The sequence below is a fragment of the Equus caballus genome, chromosome X (genome assembly GCF_041296265.1).
Source record: "Equus caballus isolate H_3958 breed thoroughbred chromosome X, TB-T2T, whole genome shotgun sequence".
Lineage (NCBI taxonomy): Eukaryota > Metazoa > Chordata > Mammalia > Perissodactyla > Equidae > Equus > Equus caballus.
Window position 1 is genome coordinate 70,150,718 of NC_091715.1, and position 22,074 is coordinate 70,172,791.

At 38.4% G+C, this 22,074-nt stretch overlaps 3 non-coding genes across 52 annotated transcripts in view; all 3 read right to left on the reverse strand.

The window, feature by feature from the left end:
* LOC138921867 (uncharacterized) overlaps positions 1–22,074 on the reverse strand; it is an 85,094-nt gene that overhangs the window by 12,683 nt on the left and 50,337 nt on the right. For 18 of the 50 annotated variants that reach the window (XR_011434775.1, XR_011434773.1, XR_011434780.1 and 15 more), the window contains 2 exons: positions 6,869–7,000; positions 4,423–4,586 (listed from right to left, as the gene is read on the reverse strand). The exons of 11 other annotated variants lie outside the window; for them this stretch is intronic. This is a non-coding gene — a transcript (uncharacterized protein). Of the gene's footprint in view, positions 1–141; positions 4,587–6,868; positions 7,001–18,135; positions 18,327–18,418; positions 18,493–20,923; positions 21,038–22,074 lie in introns of those variants that run through there. 21 more of the 50 variants (XR_011434798.1, XR_011434787.1, XR_011434811.1 and 18 more) reach the window with 7 other exon arrangements.
* Positions 2,176–2,254, reverse strand: MIR421 (microRNA mir-421). Its single transcript, NR_033090.1, has one exon. It is a non-coding gene; the product is annotated as a microRNA mir-421 (primary transcript).
* On the reverse strand, positions 2,341–2,412 carry MIR374B (microRNA mir-374b). Its single transcript, NR_033088.1, has one exon. It is a non-coding gene; the product is annotated as a microRNA mir-374b (primary transcript).

Genomic DNA, 22,074 nt, shown 5'->3' on the forward strand with positions numbered 1-22,074 from the left:
TTGGGATGTCTGAGGGCCTGATCACTTAACACGGTGGCTCTAAACCTTTACTGGAATATTGACTCATTTGAAGACATAACAGAAGAAAAATGACTATATGCAATGTCAGAGGGCTCACAGAGACTCTCTTCTAAATTTTACCTTCCGAGTTCAAGGGCCATCTCTCCACATCAATTTCCAGCCCTCCTTCCCAACAGCACAGGAAGCATCTACAATATGGCCAGTAAATTGGATGTATCCTGACCCTAGAATGGCTGACCAGTCTGGTGCTCTTTCAAAGACTTGGAGATGGCCACAGGATTCCATCAGTGCTAAGGGCCAGCAGCTCCCCTAGCTGTCCTTGCCTGGCATTGCTGCTCATTCTCTCACACCTGAAATGTGACAGACCCAAAAGGGATAAATGGATAGCACATAGCAAGGTGCCAGGCTAGAGCAAACACTCAATAAAGGAGGGAATCATTTCAGCTGGGCTTTCTGCCAGCCAACACCTCAGTGCAATGTACAAACTATAGTTTTTGTATCTCCTAATAATCCCCACCACTACTCTGAGGCTCATACTATCCCACTACATCCTCTTCTCTTGCATCTGCACAGCTGCCATGACCAACCTCCAGATCATTCCTCACTGAAGCCTATCGTACCTGGCCCAGTGTTCATTACCAGCCCAGCATTTGCTGTAATCCTGGGTCACCTCAATATCCATGTAAATGACCATCTGACATCCCAGGTTCCCAGGCATCTTGACCATTCCAGTTTTGAAATCTTAACATTCCCAAATTCACTCTCTGATTACAGGTCTCATCCTGTTTTCCAACTACTCAACACCCATCTTGATCGCACTAAGGCCTCTTTTTATTCACAGACTCTGGGCTCACTTCCAACTTTCTTCCATATAATCTGGATTCTCAAATCCATTTCTGTGTAATTCCTCTCTTGTTAGCTGCCCACTCCTCAATCAAGCTAAGTTACAGGCGACCAAATGTTACTTGTGACAATGGCCCAAGATCACTTCATATTTTCCTGAGTTTCTAATCAAGTTTCAAACTAGATTCTCATGATAAGCTCTCCTGTTAATGGCCCCACTCCAGCCTTTTGGCCCGGATATTCCTGAGAGACTCTGGTTTGTCTTCATAATCCTGTCCCTGGTCAGCTTCCTCTCCATCATCTACCTCTACAATTACAAATCTTCAACACTCTTATCAAGTACTCTCTCTTAACTCCTATCCCTATCTCTATGCTCCAATGAAGAGGTAATTCCTTTCATCTAAGGCTAATCCTCCACTCACGTTCTAGAGCCACAGGTTTCACCTTCCCACCTCTACCTGCATCATCTTCCAGGATCTCATTTCATCTATCATCTCTCTCTCCCACATCTATAATGACTCCCTTCTCAGTTCTTCCTGCCCCACAGTCTGCAAGTATACTCAATTTTCTCTCATATTAAAAGGGAACTTATCTGATTCATTGTAGGGCCCTGATGGAATGGTTAACTTGTATTTTAGTTGTCACATCTTCTGATGGAAAGAAGCTTTCTCATGGAGCAATAATGATTAATCACACTAAATAAGAAAAAGGAAATATGAGCCTTTTGAGTGATAAACAGAAAGTGGAGGCCTACCTGTCAATGTAGTAAGGGAATATAGCTGAAGTAAAGTTGAAAGGGGAAAACTGTGAATACCAGCCACAGCAGCAAACCCGAGACAGTGAGGATGAAGTTTTGACCAATGATCACTCTGGTCCTACCCAAGGAGCAACTGGCAGCAATTGTAGCAGCAGCAGCAGCCATGCAACATCTACAAGTAGCCAAGACTAAACTGCAGGCGTAGAGACAGAGTATTTCATGGAAAACACAACATTAAATGACATATACGTAGCACTTGTGCTGCTACTCCCCCTTCTCCCACCCTCAGCAAACATCACTAATTAGTTATAACCCTCTTTCACACTGAGCTGAGACCTAGCTTCAGAATCCTTTTTATAAGACATAATCAAGGCAGGCACTATTAATCAATTGGAGATGGTGTTTGAGATGAAATATATTTGCTATCCTTGCACTACACAGAAAAGTCCTCAGCAAAAGAATTAGAAGATAGGAGTAAGCTTCAGGAGGGAGCATACTGAAGACAGCTTGTTCGTTGTAGGCAACTGGCGGGGACAAGCTGAGCTCATGGAGATCACAGAGCAGGCGCCCAATTAATGTCTGTTGATGATTCATTTTTTCATTCAACAAACATTTAATGAGGCCTACAATGTGCACTGGATTAGGTACTGTGAATACAAAGATGAATAAGGCACCATCCTTGCCCGTAAGGAATTTAGAGTCTGGTAGACGAGAGCCATAGACACGGACAATGATAATACAACCTGATAAGTGCTAGGACACTTAGCAGGTTGTATTATATCCATCCGAGTAGCATTTCTTCAGAAGAGCACAACTCCAGGTTGCTGTTGGATCCATGATGTCCTCCCAGCCACCAGGGCCTGCTGTTGTTTCTGTCATGCGGTGAGTGTCCCAAGAACTAACAATGATAGCTGTAATTTAGAGTGCTTCTAACATACACTTTACAAACATCCTCATGGAAACTCTGAAAATTAATTATCATATTAGATGAGGAAAGTGAGGGTCAATGAGGTTAAGTAACATGCCTTAGATCACACAGCTTAAGCAGTTGAGTCAGGTTTCAAATCCAGTTTTGACCAACTCAAAAGCATTTTTCTACGTTTTTAGGATAACCTTTATTCAGGTGTGACACAACTTTTCACAGCTTTCTATTTGGAAATAAGAGCAAAGGCAACAGATTAGTGACCAGGGCATGGACAAAATTCATCTGGTTTCCCAACCTATTTGGCAAAGAAAAAAAAGAAAGGCAGAGAAGTGAATTCACACTAGCATACCACTGAAAATCCTGAGATCAGTTAGTTTTTCTTTCTTTCTCAAGCTCCAACATCCTCATTGATGATGTAAAAGCACTTCTAGTTTACTATCTCCTTTTAATCCCTGTCATGGTCAATATCATTATCAGTAGCAACTATAGGTGATACAGCATTTAGCATAGTCCAGACCTGTTCTAAGCAATTTATGTAATCCCATTAAATCCTTACACGCCACGCCCCCCACTGCCCCTGCCAATCATTGCAAAAAGATACTATTCCTATTTTACATAAGAGGAAACAAAGTCCCAGAGAGGTGAAAAACCATGCTCAAGACCACACTGGCAAATGGGAGAGCAGATCTGAGCTCAGGGTATCTAGTCCCAAGGCCCAAACTCTCCCAATCTTTCTCCCTACTGCCCTCCAGGATGGCTAGTTACATAAGGTTCACAGAAAATACATAAGGTCAACTTAGAAATAATCTCCCATTAATCAGTCTAGTCAAAGAAAGCCATTTTCTGAATTCCCAGGGTCACTACTCTGAATCTTAAGTGAAGAATTTCCCAAAGAACATTGTGTTTATGTTGCTTTGAGAAAAGAGAAAATAAACAATGGATATGTTTAGATTTTTAATTACTGAATATATTTTTTACTTGGAGCCGTAACCATAGACATTTTTAAACCCCTAAGTAAAATAAAGCAGTTGAGACAATAACAACTAAGGCCATTTCTTCCCTGAGTGGGTTTCAGGTATAAAAGCCTCCACATTTGGAAAAAATACGTTGGGAGACATGACAGTGAGAGCAGGCCTGCTACTGAGGAAGACCAGGAATTTAGTAGTACTATAAGAGGTCTGCAGCTATTCAGACGTCTTCCTGAGAATCAACATTTCTTAAACAGCTGCCACCCAAAAATAAACTTGCAAAATCTGTGCAGCCAAGCCCTGGCCAAGAAGGAACCAACAGCAACACCCATTTAAAGAACAAAAGAGGATCTTTCATCAAGGCCAGGGTGGGGTACGGGGAGGCACATTTGCCGAAGTCTGAAAGCCTTGATTTTTCCCTCTCCACTACCTTAATTTTCACGTTCTATTATTTCTGTTTTTATAACCTCTTATTTAAGAGGTTATCTCCTCTTCTCTACTCCCACTCCTTCTGGCCTTTGATCATTGATCATCTTAACTACTACGGTATCCTTCTAACTGATCTCCCTGTCTAGATTTGAGAATCTTCCAGAACAGATTCCACACTACTGCGAGAGACCATCAAAAGCATCCCCTTCTTAAAACACTCAAAATGAGATCCAAACTTCACGGCATAGTATATAAGGATCTATTCCCAGTCTACATTTCCAAGCTAATTTCATGAACTACTTGTAGCTCCAATTCAACATTCTGTCTCCAATGTCCATGCTTTTGCTTAGAAAGTCTTTCCCTTTGTTTTCTGCCTAGTCAAACTTTAAGATCAACATAAGTAAGTTCCTCCAACCTCTGGCATCTCCAGACTCAATCAAATGATTTTACTTCTGAACCCCATAGTGCCTGGTACATACCTCCATTGTAGCGCATACCATACTGTTGTAATTATCTGTGTACATGTCGAACTCTCTCACTAGACTGAGAACTCCTTGAGGGCAGGAACTGTGTCTAATTCGTCTCCATATTCCCATCACCCAGCACAGTGCCTGGCAGCTCAAAAGGCAGCACAGAGAAGAAGCTGAAGGTGCAGGAGAGAGAACAATAAAGCAATATTTTTGAGTCGGGGCACAACAAAAATATGCTGAATGAGTTGAAGCTGTAGAAAAACATATTTCAGCTCAATATTGCAGAGGTCTTGAAAGAAGAAACAAGCTGACGCTGGAAGGAGTTTCCCATCACTAAATGCAGCTACTCAGAGGCTAAAAGACCATTTGTTGGATATATTATAAAAGGACTTGAATTAGGGTCAACTTAAAATAAGCTGTTTTGGATATGAGACTGTTTTTTACTTTTCTGGTGAGGAAGACTGTCGCTTAGCGAACATCTGTGCCAATCTTCCTCTATTTTGTATGTGGGAGGCCACCTCAGCATGGCTTGATAAGCAGTGATAGGTCCACCCTGGGATCTGAACCTGAGAACCCTGGGTCAAGGAAACAGAGCGTGAACTTAACCACTACACCACTGGGCCAGCCCCAATATGAGACTTTTAAGGTCTTTCCATCTTTGAGGTTCTAAATCTACAACCTATGCTATAATGTGCTAAAAAGATAGCCATCACTCTGAGCCTGTCACACTCATGAGCAAATGGTGGCTCCCAGAGTTGTGGGCAAGAGCTGAGGTCCCATTGCCATCCATACTAGACTGATAACAAACTTATAATATAACCCATTCTCCAGAGGCCTGCTTCCCAGGCCTGAGCCTGGAGCAGGAAATACTTTAAACGCTTTCAAAGACTCCAAGGACCTCATTACCCACTATCTTCCACAGCCTGCTACCTGAAGCCTTAAATTTTACCTATAAAATAGACACACAGAATCTGTTCTTTCAATTTCACCAGATTTTCATAAGGATAAGAAATAAAACCATGTTTCTGAAAGCCTTCTAAATGATAAAGTGCTACACAAATTTAAGGAATTACTATTGCAAATTAAAGTACATGGGAGGAGAGAGATAAACTAAGTATGCTCTGCCATTAATTAGATGAGTTACTCTAGCAAACTTATTCTACCTCTCTAGGATGTCTCAGAGGGTTGTGGTGACGATTAAATGGGAACATGTGAAATACGCACACAACAAAAAGCAGTTTTATTTGACCTGATTGAGACAGAATCTCAAGAATAAATGTGACCTTTAGGGGCCGGCTCCGTGGCCGGGTGGTTAAGTTCGTGCGCTCCTCTGCGGCAGCCCAGGGTTCGGATCCTGGGCGTGGACATGGCACCGCTCGTCAGGCCACGTTGAGGCGGCGTCCCCCATCCCACAACTAGAAGGACCTGCAACTAAGATATACAACTGTGTACAGGGGGGGTTGGGGAGATAAAGCAGAAAAAAAAAAAAAAAAGATTGGCAACAGTTGTTAGCCCAGGTGCCAATCTTTAAAAAAAAAAAAAGTGACCTTCAAGTACATGTAATCCAACCTCTCGTTCCATGCAGGGAGATCCTCAAATTCCATGCCAAAGTGGTCATACAAGCCACCAGGTATCACTTCTGAGTATTTTCATCTTCGGATAGTTCTTAAATCTGCTTCTTTATTAACTAGAACTGCCTTCAAAAGCAGCAAAAAACAACTATCTCCGACTTCATAAGAGATCTGAAAACAGAACATCAAACCTTCCATTTTGGAGGAGTTGTCTCCCACAATCTAAACAGCTCTAATTCCTATGATGCTTCTCATAGGATCTAAGTTCAAATCCCTCTCTGTATCCTGAACGTTCTCTTCTAGCTCTATCTCAGAGAGTTGCTCTTAAAATTGAAAAATCACCAAGTGGAACAGGATTCTTACCTCTCTGATTCTAAGCTTCTGTAGTAAGAACAAAAAGCTAGCTCTGTATTAGAGGGGTTGAAGGTCTTCAATGGGTACATATCCTGTGAACAATGAGCAATGAGTCCCCAGAAGCTTGCAGGATGGAGGAAGCACTTCTAAATGGGAAAGGGGAGGATCAAAGGGATGCTGACAGCACTAAAAATAAATGGCTTACTACGTAATTTCTCTAATATTAGCAATCACCTCTGTACTCACACTAAACAGGGATATGGAACATTATAAATAATGCAGGCTCCTAGGGCCATCTGGAAGAAATGGTAATATCATATCCAAAAACTGGATTTTATATAACCTTCTATACTGAAGTCTAGTCCATGCAGATGACATCTTCTGTACTTTCCCCACCAGAATCTCAGTTCCTAAAACATTTGCCTATTTCTTTCAGAAACTATGAAAAAAATATTGAAGAAAATAAGTAGGATACAAACACACACACACATACACAAATACTGAAGACCTGAATAAAAGGAGAAACATACCACATTCATATGTATGAGAAGATTATAAAGATGACAGCTCTCCAAAAATTAATCTATACATTCAATGCCATTCCAATTGCAATTCCAATGGTATTTGTGGTGAGAACTTGACAAGTAGTTTCTAAAGGTCTCCTGGAAGAATAAGTACATGAAAATAAAGAAGTTTAAAAGAAAAAAAAAAAGAATGACAGATTTATCTGACCAAAGTTGTTATTAAAAACTAGGCATGTAGGAAAGGACAGCACCCACATTGTCTAATTACAATGCAAAATCACATATATATATATATATATATATATATATGTAGTTCAAACCAAAAACCTCAATATGAAGCATCACAATAAATAACTACTGGGTCAAAAAAACAAATGTAAATTATAATCAACCATATTTAGCAAACAACAAGACAACAACACTACTTATGAGATTCAGCCAATACAATATATAGCCTTAAGTTCTCTTATAAGACAATGATAAAGAATAACTCTCAATAAACATAACAAACGTAATGAGTGTCAAACAGAGAAGAGAAGGAGACAGAAAGAATATGTGAATAAATAATGGCCCCAAACTTGCCAAATTCGATGAAAAAATATTAATTTATACATGCAAGAAGATCAATGTATGCCAAAAAGGATAAAATCAAAGACATTCAAATCTAGACTCATGATAATCAAACTGTCAAATTGACATCAGAATCTTGAATGCAGCAAGAGAAAAACAACTCATCATGTACAATGGATCATCAATAAGTCAAAGCTGACTTCTCATCATAAACCATAAAGACCAGAAAACAGTGAGATGGTATATTCAAACTACTAAAGGAAAAAGAACATCAACTGAGAATTCTGTATCCAGCAAAACTATCCTTGATAAATGGAGAAACGACATTCTCAGATAAACAAAAATTAAAAGAACTCAGTGCTAGCAGACACGCGCTACAAAAGATACAAAATGGAGCCCTTTAGGCAGAAATAAAAAGACACTAGACGATAACTTGTATACATGAAAAATAAAGAGCACCAGTAAAAGTAACTGCATAAATAAATATAAAGGACAGAAAAAATCTCTTTTTATTTGTAACACTTTTCTTCTCATTTCTTACTTTAAAACAGTAGCATAAAAGAATAACTAGAGAATTGTGTTGATGTGCTTACACTGTACACAGATGTAATTTATACAAGAAAAACAGTGGGAAGGAAACAAAGATATACTGGAGCAAATTTTGTACACAATTGATACTAAGTTCATATTAATTTGAAATCAATTATTTTAAGGTAAGGCGTTAATTGAAATACCAGAACCACCATGAAAAGAATAACTCAAAACAATATAGTAAAAGAAACAAGGAAATTAAAATGGTACTAGAAAATGTTTAACAAAAAAAAAGGTAGTAATAGAGGAAGAAAGGAATAAAAAGACATAAGACACATGGAAAACAAACGGCAAAACAACAGACATCAGTCCTACCTTACCAGTAATTACATTAAACATAAATAACAAATAATCCATCAAAAGGCAGAGTTTGGCAAAACAGATTTAAAAAATACAATCTACCTATATGCTATCTACAAGACATATATTCTAGATTCAAAGACACAAAAAGTTTGTAAGTAAAGGATGGAAAAAGACATACCAAGCAAACAGTAAACAAAAGGCAACTGGGGTAGCTATACAAATAAGAAATAGAATTAAGAAAAGATTGTTACTAGAGATAAATAAGGATATTTTATTATAATCAAAGGATCAATCCATCAAGAAAATATTAAGAGCTGTAAATATATATGCACCCAACAAGTCCACCAAAAATAAGAAAAAATGGCAGAAAGAGAAAAAAATAGATAATTCAGCAATAATACAGTGATGCACCACTTAGCGATGGGGCTATGTTCTGAGAAATGCGTTGTTAGGTGATTTCATCGATGTACAAACATCATAGAGTGTACTTACACAAAACCAGATGATATAGTCTCCTACAAACCTAAGCTATACAGAACTAATCTATTGGGACCACCATTGTATATGTGGTCCACCATAGACCAAAACCTCATTATGTGGTGCATGACTATAGTTGGAGACATTATGCTACACTTTCAATAACAGAACAACTAGGCACAAGATCAATAAGGAAATAGAAGATGAACAACTCTATAAAACCACTTGACCTATTAAACATCTATAGCAACTGCAGAAAAACAACTATAGAATACATATTCTCAAATGCACATGGAACATTTTCCAGGATAGATCATATGCTAAGACACAAAACAAGTTTCAATAAACATAAAGAATTGAAATCATAAAGTATGTTCTCCTATAATGAAATGAAATTAGAAATCAGTAATGATGAAATCTGGGAAATTCGCAAATATGTGGAAATTAAACAACAAACTCCTAAATAACCAACAGGTCAAAAAAGAAATCACAAAGAGAATTAGAAAATACTTTGAATGAAAATGTAAACAGAACATATAAAATTTAGGGGATGCAACAAAAATGGTGCTTAGAAGGAGAATTGTAGCTGCAACTGTCTACATTAAAAATGAAGATCTCAAATCAATAAGCAAAATATCTACCCTAAGAAATTTGAAAAAGAGCAAACTAAACCCAAATGAATCAGGAAGAAGGAAATAATACAAGCTAGGATGGAAATGAGTGAAAGAAAGAATAGAAAAAAATAGAGAAAATCAAGGAAACTAAACTAGTTGTTTTGAAACAATCAAAAAAGAATAGACAAACCTGTAGCTAGACTGACCCAAGAAAAAAAGAGAAAACTCAAAGAAATATGACCAGGAATAAGAGAGGGGACACTATTATTAACCCTACAGGAACAAAAGGAATTACAAGGGAATACTATCAAAAAATGTATGCCACTTAGATATCTTGGATGAAATGGATACTTTACTAGAAAGACACAAACAATCAAATCTGACTCAAGAAGAAAAATCTGAATAGACATATAAAAACAAATTTAATAATTAATCTACAAAATTCCCACCAAGAAAAAGCCCATGAACAGATGATTTCAATGGTGATTCTGTGAAATGTTTAAAGAAGAATTAACACCAATCCTTCACATAATGTTCCAAAAAATATTAGAGGAGGAAATGCTTTCCAACTCATTCTATGAGGACAGTATTAGCCTGATACCAAAACCAAAGATTGAAACAAGAAAACAACAGAGCAAGCTACATTATGAATATAGATGCAAAAATCTCCAATAAAACAATATAAACCAAATCCAGAAACAAATATAAAGAATTATACAACATAACCAAATGGGATTTATCTCAGCAAAGTTGGTTTAATATCTGAAAATCAATGAATTTAATACACCATATTTACAGAATAAAGATTAAACCTCATGATCATATCAACAAATGTAGAAAAATCATTTGACTAATTTCATGCCAACCATTCATGATAGAAAAACAAAAAGCCCTCAACAAATTAGGAACAGAGGGGAACTTTCCACACTTGAAATACAGCACCTATAAAAATTGTACAGCCAACATTGTAATTAATGGTCAAAAACTAAATGTATTTTCCTGAAGACCAGAAACAAGACAAAGAAAACTGCTCTTGCCAATACTGTAAAGGAGATTTTAGCCAGGCTACTTAGGCAGGAAAAAGAAATAAAAATCAATGAGTTTGGAAAGAAAGATGTACAATGATCTGTAATAATAGGGGATATAATCTTATACATAAAAATCCTAAGTAATCCACCAAAAAAACACCCAAATATTAAAACTACTGGAACAAAAAGAAGCAATCTAATGAGTTGTGAAAGGTTGGAAGATACAAGATCAACAGAAAAATAATTTTATTCCTATACACTAGCAATGAATCAAAAATGAAATTGAGAACAATTCTATTTTCAATATCATGAGAAACAGTAAAATACTTGAAATAAATTTTTTAGAAGAAGTACAAGACTTTTTACACTGAAAATTACAAAACAATGTTGAAGGAAATTAAAGAAGACTGAATGGGAAGACAGTCCATGTTAATGGACTGGGAAAATTAATAGTTAAGTGTCAATACTCCACAAAATGATCTACAGATTAAATGTGATCCCTACCAAAATTCCCGATCTTTTTCATGGCAATTAACAAAATGATCCTAAAATTCATATGGAAATTTAAGGGTCTCAGAATAGCCAAAACAATGATGAAAAATAACCAAGTTGGAGGATTCTAGATTTCAAAATTTACTACAATACACACACACTTATTACTACAAAACTTACACACAAAATTTACTACAATACTACCACACAGTCCAAACATAAGGTATAGAGATAAATGAAATAGAATTTAAAGTCTAAAAATAAAACTCCTGCATTTAGAATCAATGAATATTCAATACGAGTGTCAAGATAATTCAATAGGAAGTAATCTTTTCAACAAATGGTGTTGGGACAACTGAAAATCTACCTGAAAAGGATAAAGTTGATCCTTTTATCTCACACCACATACAAAAAGAAATGCCAAACGGATCAGACCTCAATGTAAAAGCAACAACTTAGGTTAGATAATGGTTTCTTTATTACACCAAAATCAAAAGTGACAAAAGGAAAAAAACAGATAAACTGGATTTCAGCAATATTAAAAATGTCTGTGCTGTAAACAATGCCATCAAAAAAGTGAAAAAGCACACAGAATGGAAGAAAGTATTTGCAAATCACATATCCAATAAAGGTCTATTATCCAGTTATATAAAAAACTCTCACAACAAAATGACAAAAAGACATATAAGCCCAATTCTAATGAACAAAGGATTTGAATAGATATTTCTCCAAAGAAATACAAATGGCCAGTAAGCATATGAAAAGTTGCTTGACAGAAATACTAGTCAAAACCACAATGAGATACTTCACATCTACTAAAATGGCTAATATAAAAGACAAAAAATAACAAGTGAGAATGGGGTTAAATTGAAATCTTCATACGTTGTTGGTGAGGACATAAAATGGTGCAGCCACTTTCGTAAAGTTTGTCAATTACTCAAAACATTAAAGAGTTGTCATATTACAAAGCATTTCCAATGAGAAGCGTACACCCAAGGAAATGAAAATATGTCCACATGAAAACTTGTACACGAATGTTTATAGCACCACTCTTCATAATGGACAAAAGGTGGAAACCTAAATATCCTTCAACTGATGAATGGATAAACAAAATGAGATTAATCCATAAAGTAGAATATTATTCAGCCATAAAAGGAATGAAGTACTATATATTATAGTATGGATATACCACCCAAACATGCTAAGGGAAAGAAGCCAGACACAAAGGTCACATATTGTACCATTCATAAGAATGTCCAGAATAGACAAATTCACACTGACTAGTGGTTTCCACGGTTGGCGTAAGGGGGAAATGAGGATTGATTGCTAGTGTGTGTGGGACTTCTTTCTGGGGTGATGAAAATGTTTTACAGTAAGACAGTAATTACAGTTGTACAACTCTGTGAATTATACTAAAAACCACTGAACTTTAAAAGTGAACTTGATAGTATATGAATTAAATCACAATTGTTAAATAACAGTTGTTATTTTTTAAAAGAGAACTAACTTACCTTATTTAGAGTCACACTGATTAGCAGGGTTGCTAAGATAGGTGTTCTTGCTATAAAGCATTTAATCTTATTATAGAATTGAGATAACACTTGTTAGCTATAAATCCATTGATAGGTTGCCCCCACATAATGGTTACCAGCATCTTGGCCATGAGTGAAGGTAAAATATTTGTACCAGCAAACTACCCATTATGTGTAGGTGTGACACATAAACATGTAAACAAAGGTAAGAGATAAAGGAATACCACAAGGAGATTAGCCCTACCACTGGCGTATGTTCATCTACTAGGAGATGGAAGTTTTCCAGTGACATCATTAAGTCCAAAGATGATCCTATAATACAGTTGGGCTAAATAAGGATCTAGCAGAGAAGCAGAAGAGGTAAGACTCTGCAATGAACAGCCATGAAAGAGCCTCAAAAACAGAAAGTAGGTACATTTGACCACAGGTAGTGAAAAATCTTAGAACCACATCTACACTACAGAGGGACTGCCTAGCCAACAACTAGACAAAATATAATTTTATTAACAGATAGGAAAATATGACAACTCATTACCAATACAAGGCAGTGAAAAGCCAAAATTTTCGTAATGGTAGAAAAAGTCTAAGATCTACAAAATACATTTGAATCACCTTGGTAACTATGGTGTAGACTAATACTATTCAACAACAGCAAGAGAGAAGCAATGACAACTCACCATGATAAAATTATGGGATACACTTTTTTTTGGTGAGGAAGATTGGCTCTGAGCTAACACCTGTGCCAATCTTCCTCTATTTTGCACGTGGGACACCACCAGAGCATCGCCTGATGAATGGTGTGTAGGTCTGTGCCCGGGATCAAAACCCACGAACCCCAGGCCACCAAAGTGGAGCACACAAACTCAACCACTACACCACTGGGCCGGCCAACCCCTGAGATACACTTTTTGATCAAGTGATTAAGTCAACATGGGCAGTATAACAAATCATGGACCTATGGTTTCATAATATGGCAAGCAACAGTACCTTCAGAACCACTCAACCCATGGTTGGCAGATCCTAATACCTAATGTTCTGCTAATAGATGAAATTCCACGGAGTCAACTAGAGGGGCGATAGAAGGTTTAAATGGTTAATACCATTAGAATATAATCAATCTAAACAGCAACACTGAACTAAAAGTAAACAACGAACAGTTACGCACGTAAAGCAATATAATGTGCTGAGCAACCCAGGTGACAACACTCAAGTGGACCACCTAAAAAAGTTTTGCCATGAAAAGAAAAAATTAAAACCAAAAGTGAGATGCAGCTCAAAGTACTGTTAAGCAAGCAATATGGTTGCTTGAGAATATCAGCAAAATTAAAACACCACTTGTCACCGCATCGTAAGTATGGACAGTAGATAATTTAAAAAAATTAGAAAATAGGGCACAACTATAGCAATAGTCTATTAACACATTCTACGCTTTTTAGTACCCAGGTCAGCTTATCTTAGGGCACGCGCTTACTGGAGCAATACTACATTTAACAAAAATCAGCTGAAGTTATTGCAACAAAAGTATATAAAATAACAATACTTAGAAATTTTGGAATAGTACGTTGAGCCTTTAACAATATACTCCCTCAGACATTTTTCATATATGAAGTAACACACTCCTGTGAGATTGACTGTTTTTAGGAGAAACACGATCTTTGGTACTTGATGTAAATAAGTCACCTGTACAGTTTTAATTTGGTAGTGAAATTTTTAAATTGCTAGTGATAAACCAGAATGATGAAGCTAATAGGCAGGGATATCAAATTGTACATCGGCACTACACTACACGCAAACATCAGTTTATGAGCCAGAACCCGTAACAGGACAATATCAAGACATTAAACAAGCACCCTTGAAATTTTTCAAATGTATTTTTTGGCTCACTAGCAGTCATCAGGTTACTGCAATAATATTCTATCAGAACCAAATTTGTGATGCAAGCAATGCAACATCATTCCAAAGGGGCAATGCGTTGTGGACTAATGCGGTACTACAGAATATCAGGAAGATTATTCTTTGTGTCCACAAGGCGGCAACAAACCTTAAAATACTTCCTCACAATGAAAGACAAAAAAAATCTCCAGAAATTTGGGGTCAGAAGCCTAAAATTACAGGACAGTAGCCACTATAATATACGTAATAACTAAACCGACCTCCTTTAAAAATGCCAGTCACCTCAGTGAATGTGGAGATAAAATTAACATTAGAAGCAAATAATCAGCTTTTATCAAAACAAACATTTTTGGTTCTTTAGTAAGATCAGATTGTAACCTTGCTGTTTCCTCTGACCAAATTTCTGGTAAGAGTGGTAACAGAGAGAAAAGGCATCATATTTAGAGTAAACTGAGTAATGCAAGGTGTCCACTGTTTGCTTTTTGTCCACTAAACTGCAATCTGGAGGAACTTTTCTTGGAGTTTTTAAGAGTGAAAACCCCACTCTTACGCTACTGAGGACCTACAGTAACTGGCAAGACTAGTTTACATATCACATAACCAAAGTGAGGTATAAACAAGGAAAGCATACTACCAACCACCTATACCTAAACCTACAACAGCTGAGAATCACAATGCCTTGAAGAACCTTATATTATTGTTGTCTTCCTACCACTGGAGCATCAAATTGGGAGTAATAATCCCTAAAGGGAAATATGCAACCCACACCACTAACCGAAAATTAAGTACTAGTGAATTTCCACAATCACTGCTTATTGTCCACAGGAATGCACAAAACTTAGAGGTACACTGTGAATGGATAAGACACTACACATACCAGTAAATAGCCTTATTAATACCTTTAACAACTGAAAAACACAAACTATTGGCCTTGAAAATCCTACCAGAGTACCATTAAAATTATTTAAATGTCTAGTAACAAAAGACGATCAAGAGTCCTACAATATATTAGTGACTCAGAATGGAGGGATCAGACGGTAATGCTACTGGAAAATTGGGGAGCAATTTCTATGTACTTATTTTGAAAGGGTGCTGCCATGTGGACAAATGAGGTACTACATAAAAGCTATTGTGATGGTTATCTTGTGTTCACAACTCAGTGTCAAATTCCTACCAATCTCAGTATTTCTGTTTATGTACCAGAAGAGTTAAAATGCACTGCAAGAGCCGGCCCAGTGGTGCAGTGGTTAAGTCCGTGCACTCTGCTTCAGGGGCCAGGGGTTCACAGGTTCAGATCCTGGGTGCGGACCTACACACTGCTCATCAAGCCATGCTGTGGCGGCATCCCACATACAAAATAGAGGAAGACTGGCACAGATGTTAGCTTAGGGACAATCTTCCTCAAGAAAAAAAATATAAATAAACAGGAAGATTGGCAACAGTTAGCTCAGAGCCAATCTTCCTCACCAAGAAAAAAGAAAATTGCACCACAGATGGCACTAATTTCCTAATTCATGTGAACTGCAAATCAATAAATTCCCAAAGGGCGATGATGCATGTACCGATTTGGTAACATACGATTTTGGATCAGCTCCAATTTGTCTGCAGTTCAGTAACAAATCTGAGAAGGCTCAATACATTCCAACCTATGAAAACTCCAGACTATTATACATAGAGCTAATAAGCAGTGGCACTAAAGATGAAACAATGGTCATAAGACAATATTGGAGCCAGGAGAATCAGGCATACATTTATGACTAAATTTACCTATATACTTTGACCCGTCAAAGGTCCTTCAAAACCAAACTTAGATTGCAAACTCTGCACTTGGTGAACAGCGACGCCATGTGGACAAACTTAGAACAAAATTACCAAATAATTACCTGAAACAGCGCCAAATCTAAAATTTAGAAATATGCCAGGATAAACACTACCAATACAGGGGAGGGAAGTGTTGTAAAACTACTTGCAAATGGCAGTGGTGATAAATACGTTCATGAAACATTCAGGATAAAAGCATATATATCCCTAAATTTAATGTAAAATTGTTACTCCATCAAATGCCTTTACTACTAAATTGCTGGTATCCAATGCTTCAAGTAGTGCATTATTAGGACTTTTCTACTAATTCATCTAATAAAGGATGACGCCATGGGAACAAATGAAATACTACACAAGATCCGTGGTAATGGATCTTTTTCTCCAACACAGCACCAAAGTTGGTTAAGACACGTGAAAGATATGATGGGCAGTGGGATCCTACTGAACGTTGCCAAAAGTGCACATGCAAATGACTCCCCCAAAATACTCCAGTCCCTAAGGATTTGCAAATAAATTACACCGAATTTTATTTTTAAAACCTTAAAAAAAGAATCAAGAATCAAGGGATCATAATGAAAATGCAATTGGAAAATATCAAGAAGTTGGCATGTAACGTCACCTCTAAAGGGGCAACGCAGAGTAGACAATTGGAAAATTCCATAAATCCGTAGTTATTTGTAAGCCACTAGGCAGCATCAATAAAAGGTAGGTGACCAAAATTCTAAGCATGACATTAGTAACAAGACAATGTGAAGACATAAATACGGACTAGTACAGCTATCGAGGTTTGCAGTATGTGTTCTATTGCCAGATCAAATTTCCCACAGAAAATTGGTATTTGATAGCAAATGGCTACTTTATCACACTACAGATTTGTCAGTGGCTCAGGATTTCAAAAATGGGTGCCAAATCTGTAATTTTATTGGGTAGCTGATTGTACTGCCTATTTGTACAGAATGGAAATAACTAGGAAATAGCTGGATTTCTACGTGAAATTAAACATTGCATCTAAAAACATAGTGCAACTAGTGTTATCACTGCGTATGTGTATATGTGAGCATGAATAGATAGTTCCTTCAAAGGCCCTTAAGATGTATTTTTTTTGTTGTTAGTAAAACTTTAATAGGTCCAAACTTTGGAACAGAGAGCTCTGCACCAGAGATTTCCAAAAGACAAAGCCATGCAATTACATACGAAAGATTTCCTTGCTTCTCATTTGTCCATAGAGAAACCAAAACTGGAAATTCATTACAACCATACGCATGGAAAAATCATCCATTTGCTGAGTTTAGCTGCCATTTGAGTGTCAAATCTTATCTGAAGAACGAACTAAGCTAGAAAAACAGAGTAGAGCCATGTCTAAGATGTTTATCCTCCCCATTTCAGGACAGCAGGTCTCCAGCAGTGCCTGTCAGCAACGCAACAACAAAGCAGTGTCTACAGGAGCGTACTTAAGAGGGGCAGATGGACAATCAGAAGGCATCAACACACTTTAAAGAAACCAAATACTCCAAAGGCATTTATTGAAAAACTGCTAAGAAGGCTTAGCTGCACTAATGTATGGTATTGTCTGTAACATTAACTCTATGAAAATTTAAGCAATATGTCCTAGGCAGCAGAATGCTTGAAAGGAATAGTAACAGCTACTAATAGTAATAGACATGAACCAGGAAAATACAACCCAGCCCATCAAGGGATAGTTGAGAACCACAGCATTTAGAAGAACCCGAGCTGGGTAAGACAAACAAGTGCTAGCGCTATACTAACACAGCTTCTTGTCCACTTGCAGGGAAACTATCCTTAAAACCAACGGGTGGAGATTATATTGTAAATATATGGTTCCCAAAGAGCAGGGGCACCACACGTGACAAAACTATATCAGAACATTTTCAAATAGCAAATACATTGACGACAGGCACTAATACTAATTAGGCATTAAAGAATTTCACTACCTAAAAGATTGTGGCGTATTTGTTGATAGTGATGGCAAGCTCCCATCTGAATTTTGCCTCCTAGTTCACTTTAGGGTACACTTTATCAATGTTGTCATTAGGCAATCGACTTCTTAGTATTGGGCTGCTTGATGGAAGGTACTCCACAATGTGCTGAGAGGTCCTCGAAAGGGCCTTTGTATGGATGGTGTCTAGGACAGACCACAGGGAGACATATGTGTCTCTAGTTCACGAGCTCTAGTGCAAGGTGGGGGGAGAGGGGGAGCAAGGAAAGTGAACTAACCTTAACTTCCAAGGATGAGAAATCTTCTGTGCCAAGAAATCTTCTGTACTGTAGCATGAGGCTCCTTCGAATCACTGTAACAGCCACGCAGGAAGTGTATTCATGAAATTCATGAATCCCACCCATACTCCAAGGACATGGTAAAAAGTATTTATTCCTCCCCTCTTGTGGAAAGTTTGCCAGTTTGTAGTTCCCCACATAAAACCAGATGCTTTTCACTTAAAAATGTCATTTTTTTGTGCTGGAGTCTGAAACTGACAATTCAGAAGATGGTTTTATTCCCACCTCTGCCAGTATGTCACTTTTACAGCTTAAAATAAACCAAATCTTTCCTTTCTTGGCCACTTTTAACATGTGATTGATGGTGAGATGTGAACCAGAAAGGGCAAAGGAAGTCTTCAGGGCCCTTTTAAAAACTAAGCACCTCATCCAAAGGACAGATAACTCAATATAGGGTACTGAATACAAGGTACAGTGGCCTTTCTGGCTGGCAGTGATCAAAGATTACCTTTATCAATGTTTGTGGGTATCACACAGCTCTTTGGGCTAAGTGTACCACAAACAAAAGGCATCAGGCTCATTCCTCCTCCCGATGAAAGCAAGGGGTAGTCTTTCTTTTCTTCATGGCAAACCTGTCCTGGGTTACCCTTGAGGTCAATGTCTACAATCATCCTTCTGGCTACAAACCATCTCACTACACCCTTTACCAGAAGCTCTAGTCCTAACATAAGGCATGGGATTTCTTCAGTCTTTTATTTTGGAGTCTCATCCAAGACCTCCTAACTCTAGAGCACATGCCGCACTGCTGCACTTAGTTAAAAGGCAACAGGGCAGTGAGTCCCCAAGATGAACACCAAGAGTTCAGCACAGCAGAATCTGTCTGGACAGCTTTCTGGTCCTGATAAGCAGAAGCCAGTGAAAAGTACAGCTAAGCCAGAGACATCCCATCCCAAAGGACAGCTGGTATTTCACCAACACATATGATAGGAGACCCTTCAGGGGACCCAGGATCTTGCCTATATGGCATACTATTCCGTGGGGAACAAATGTTCGGTGTTGGTTCCTATCGTCTTATAGAGGCATTCTCATCTTCAAAGAAATCTGGCTTCCTGTATTAGGTGAACATAGTTCCAATATTAACTAAAATTTCTCAAAAAATTAACTTCTCTTAACCTTATCCTCAAGTGTAAAACATGGAAACTAAGAAGCACTTAAAGTCAAGTTACTGAAACAGATGGACTACAATCTAATGTTTGTAGTTATATTTATTACTTAAATGTCCTGTACTTACCAGACAGTAAGATTCTTTGAGGCATGTGAAATCCACAAAAAATCTTTTAAGACCTTAACACACCCAAATCCCCACTGCAGTCCCTCCCCCGTCAACCCTCAAATTGAACACAGCGGTAGGTACTCAGGAAACACTGGTAAGACACAGGCTGGTCCATCAATCCCATAAGGTATGAGAAGCCAGGGAAAGGGTGGAGAGGTCACTTAGATATAATAATGGAGGCATCTCAAGTTAGGACTTCTATATAAATACGATGGTCCATGAACTCAATTTTCAACATACTGAGTAGTCTGGGAGTGAAACAGAGAAATGGCAAAGGACTATTTTTCAAAGTCATTGCTAATAACTACAGTGCCTGCTGACAGGGCTGGGTAATAGAGCTGCAGCCAGCCCCGAATTTGGGGGTACTTGTTAGATGACAAAAATCTGTGTCCCCTGATTCCTACAGGATAAGCACCCTTCCCTCCACGAGGTCCCAAACACCTTCTCTGTTGCTCTCCATCAGTCTGACACCACATCCCCATACCACAAGAAACCACCCTTCCCCACTGCTTTGGTGGCCTAAATGACAGCCAGGAGTGGTCCCTCTCCCAGTGCTTGAACTCATCCAGAGCACACACAATCGCCGACCCTCAAAATACACAGAATCAGAGGCAGCATTAAGGGGACACAGGTGGGGCTGCGCCTTGCCCAGGAGATGGGGTGATGTGAAGAAGGCTGCTGAGACGACATTTCTTCTTGGACTGAGGCTTGATTTCTTCGAAATACTATGCAGTCTTTTCTTCCTTGAAACAGATTCCAAATGGATCCTCCATCCCTTTCCCTCTTGTCCCAAGCCCTCAGGGCCCACATTCCCTACTCAGTAACTCTCAAACAGAATTCCTAATAGCATCAACCTGTATGACAGGAAATGTTGAGCAGCTATCCAAAATCCCACACCTACCCCCTATTTCCCTCTTGTTTTTTTAATACATGAGAAGCCAAGACTCTAAAACCCCTAAATTATCAAAAGCAAAAGTACTGGAAGGGCTCATGTGGTTTGCTTGGGATTTCAATCTAGCCCGAGGAAAGCTGGACAAGTTGCCCCACATCCAACTGCAGATCTCAGTGTTCACACGTAAAAACTGATGGGGCCTAAGGCAATTATCTATCCAATTCTAATACTCTATAGAATATGGACTTGTATTCCTTCTCTCAAACCACACACTCCTTACCTTCAGGCTAGGGAGGGGTACTGTCTAACCCAGAACAGCTCTGGTGGTAGCAGTGGCCTCAAAGGACTTGGATCAATTTCAACCATCTTCTGAGATGCACCAGTTCTTCTGAAGCTGCAGCAGGATATCGAATATGGGAAAGTCTAATTATGCCAAATGAGCCCTTGTCCTACCACCCTGCTCCTTGGAGCTGTAAGGCACCTCCCAGATTCCGCCAAAAGCTAACTTACAACCGGTTTGGTGTGAGGGGACATTGGGCATCCAGTGGCTGGGTAAATGTAAGTGATTATAGTTCCTGGTACTTGGCATTCCTCAGGGCCAGGGTGAGACAAGGTGACTTTCTGGACAGATTAACCTAATTCATAGGCACTGTGAAATGACAGATTACTGGAGATGTGGTGCGAGGCTAAAGACAAATGGAGGAAACCTACAAAGGGCTCCCTAAATCACTCTACTCACCTTCTCAGTAGGTCAGCTCAAAAATTCCTGCTGTTGTAAACAATTCACTTACTTAACAGCCAAGCTGCTATTAAACTACAGCTGAGTCACTTGGGGGTAAAGCCTCACAGGCAGAAGCAGGAAGGCAAGGCACAGAACACAAGCCAGCGTCTAAAAACAGAAGCCTTCAACAAGTAAGCCCACCACACTCAACCACCAGTTAAGAGATAAAAGAAGTCTTCAAATGAGACAGGTGAAAGGATGGACATAGACACCAAGGGACATATGTCATTCTTAAAAGACTCCATAAAACTCCTCAGTTGTCTAATTCCAGACATGGACCCCAAAAAGCCAGCACAAGAAGCACCTTGAGCCATCTACAAACTATAGCTCAGTCACTGACACTCCCAAGATCCCAGGAAACCATGGTCCCCACTCCCAACACACTTATATTCATTCCAAAGATAAATGACCCCACACACTCACTCCCATCAATTTGCTGAGAATTTTATGAGGATTTCTTTATTGTATAAGTCTACCAGCTTTTCTAGGCAGGTGGTTAAACTCTAAATATGAAGGATTTGAGAAGGAGGAGGTGAGAAGGAAGATTATTTAAAACAAATAAAAACAAAAAGAGTATTAGACTCAAAGTAGATAGATGAAAGGGGGCAAGATGGGATAATAACTGCATGTGTCAGGCAAAGGAGAATAAA